Below are 3,205 nucleotides of genomic sequence, written 5' to 3'. Positions count from 1 at the left end.
TAGCAATATTCAGTTTAGTTTTCTTTTTAGAATAAATCACGTTGTTGTTTTTGTGTGTGTGCAGAAATTTTTAGCATGAATTTAAGGAGCTTTAAAGCTTATCCTGTTTAGATGTTTTGTATAACTGCTTAACTGCTTACTATTAAAAATACATACATGGCCTGTGACGTAACAGTTAAAGCGCAGTTATCATCACTGTTTTTTTTTTTTTTTTATACTCATATTGCCACTTGGATGTAAGGTACTACTATTTGGGATTATGCCTACTGGGGACTATGTAAGGAGATGAGCGAGATGTTTGTTCACATTACATTCAAATTTCTGCATCTTAGTACAATCACGGAAGCAAGAAATATGGATTGAATCTCAAAGTCTAGCAGTCCAAATGACAAAGCTGTGAGAATAGAAGGCTTCCCCACATCTAGGAACCTCTATAGTGAAGAGGTGGGAATTTGTTGCTAAACAAGTTTTTCACGCATATGTACGTTGAGGGGAGGGTGGACGAGTGTGTGAGTTCATCGGAGCACATTCTATTGAAATACTTGTAAAACAGATACGGAAATGTGACATTCTGGTGATGGAATAGGGGCTAGAGCTTGGTTGCTAGTGTGGATCTATTAGATTTTAAGTGACGGCCTTCTTTTTTATACATACTGAACATTTCATTGAGATGGGATGATTCTATGACTGTTTTTTTTTCTTTTTTTTTTTCTTTTTTTTTTTTTCAATTATTAATTTTCAAGTTAGTTTCACTTGTATTGTTTAATAGTTATTTTTTTTTTTTTAAATTAGATTAAACGGTTATAAGCCCCAAAGACGTTGCTCATAAAACTAAAGTTTTCTTGTAATATATTTCCGCCATTGAGATAAAGGTTTTTCTTTGTAAAACAAAAAAAGGTCAGAAAAAAAGGAGAGACGTGTTTTTTTTTGGTTTTTTTTTTCTCTCTTATCATGATAAAGAAACACAGGAATCTTCTTCTGACACTTTTTTTCTTTGTTTTCATTTTTTCCCCCTGTCGTTTTAGTTTTGTTGGGTCTGATTTAGAATTCACCGTTATCTTTTCTAAAGAAAAAAAAAAATGCCTCAACTAAAATTTAAAAGAATATTTCACTGATAGCAAACAATGAATCTGCACAACATCAGAGGATTCTTCGTTTCCGGACTTTATTCTTGTTCCATGCCGATGGAATAGACAAAATTATGCACAAAATATGATTTTGCAGGTATTATTTTTATATGAATTTAAAAAACTATTAAATAAAGGATAAAAAGTATGCACCAATTGTACATTTCAGTTTTTTTTTTTTTTCAGTTAGGATTAATAATTGTAATTATTCGAACTAATATTCTTATCTTGATTGTTATATAGACATTGTTACGGCCGAGGTAAATTCCAGCCTTCTTCAGATGTAATTTTACAAACTTGTGAAATTTTGTGTAATTCATGAACCTATGAGATATTAAGTAATTTGAGAGTAAACTAGACCTTCAGCCTACAGAAAATGGACTCTGATTTATGAAAGTATGATAGGTCATGAAAAGGAAGGATTGTAAAGAGATAACTTAGAATTTGGGGGTATCAAACCAAATCAAAATATGATTAAAGTAAAAATAGATTCCAATATAAATTTCCTGAAAGAGGGGAACAAAAATGGCCTTTAAACCTAAACGACATGCTTATAAACCAAGATTTCACTCGCGTACAAGGATTTGCGAACGTCATCTGCATCGGATTGCAACAATAGAATGAATAGCGAATGTTCATTTATTAACGAAAAAGTGTCGTTTAAAATAATGTACGCATGAAAAATAGGAAATTTGAATTGTTCCAACTATTATTCGCATCTTGGTTGTTTTTTAGTAAAACGTTTCGGTTGATGTAACCTCCAACCTTCTCTAGGTGTATCTTTTCAAAGTTGTGAATCTTTGTTGAATTGGGAGGGGGGGGTAACCTGTATGCAGTTTCGAATTTTCATTAATCCACTGGGATAGATTGTTCTCATTCCGTCAGCCACGAAGAGAGAAGTGTTCATCTTTGTGTTCCTATTTAACTGCCCCACCCACCCACCTACGCACACGAGGGCATAGTATGACAAAAGGTCGATTTTTAATGTGAGGAAAATTCGGCTCCCCAAAAAGGGCATTCTAGATAGGAACAAAAATAAAAAATTGTCTTAGTCATGGAGGATCGTCTGTAGTAAAAATTGAACCCTTATTCTCCAGAAGAACTTAATCAACGCATTTAAGCATTATGCCATGATCACAAGATAAAGGTACCCTCAGTAACATGATGTGATCACTGATTCTACAAGATTGTTCCAATATAGATGTGATCTTTGTTCTTAGATCTTAGAACTGCACGCTCGTGGAACTGTCTTCCGTTTTCCTGCTTTCCAACTGACTACAATATATGTGTCTTTAAGCCCAATGTAAACAAGTTCTTGATGAGCCGTTCCACATAAGTTAACAAATTTACCGAATTTCCATTACTAACGATTACTATATTGTCCAATTGAGTACTGTACACTTTGAACCCTTATCCTCGAGTTGCCTCTTGGCCTTGATAAGTGGTGATGCCTATGTAAAAAAAAAAAAAAAAAAATTAGCAAAACCAACTCCTCCTTCTCTTTTTACTCCCTTGGGTTTGCCTTTCCAGAAAAACGTATACCCTGCTCCTTTTTCAGTAAGTTGATCTTCATCACTTAAATGGGTTTCAGATAGAGCAGCAATATCCACGTTGTATTTAGCTAATTTTCTGGCTACAATAGCTATTTTTAATATAGATTTTCTGGCTACAATAGCTAAATATATACATTTGGCCTTTTGGTCAAGATCAAAGTGTAGTATCTGTTCCGACAGATACTGCACTTAAGATAATGTGTACCAGTCAATGGAGGGGAAACCCTCTATACTGGGACAATTATTATTTTTGGTAACCAGAGTGCCCCCTTTTTGCCTACTTTTAGGGGAGCTGGTTTTTACCTCACATTAAAAACGGCCTTGTGCCTAATTTGCTCAGTGGGGGAGCAAATAAATACCATCTGTTCCGACAGATACTGCAAGCAAAGACCAGATGTGGGGGCAACCCCACATACCTGACCTTTAACCAGCTCCCATTTCCCACCTCTCGGGAGCTGGTCCCCTTTTTCCCTTCCCCCTCCCTTCACTCCTCACATTAAAAATTGGCCTTGTGCCTAATTTGCT

This window comes from Euprymna scolopes, chromosome 24 (genome assembly GCF_053919585.1).
Source record: "Euprymna scolopes isolate OS-2025 chromosome 24, ASM5391958v1, whole genome shotgun sequence".
NCBI classification, from domain to species: Eukaryota; Metazoa; Mollusca; class Cephalopoda; order Sepiida; family Sepiolidae; genus Euprymna; species Euprymna scolopes.
The sequence above is the reverse complement of the archived record's forward strand: the minus strand, read 5'-3'. Positions refer to the sequence as shown.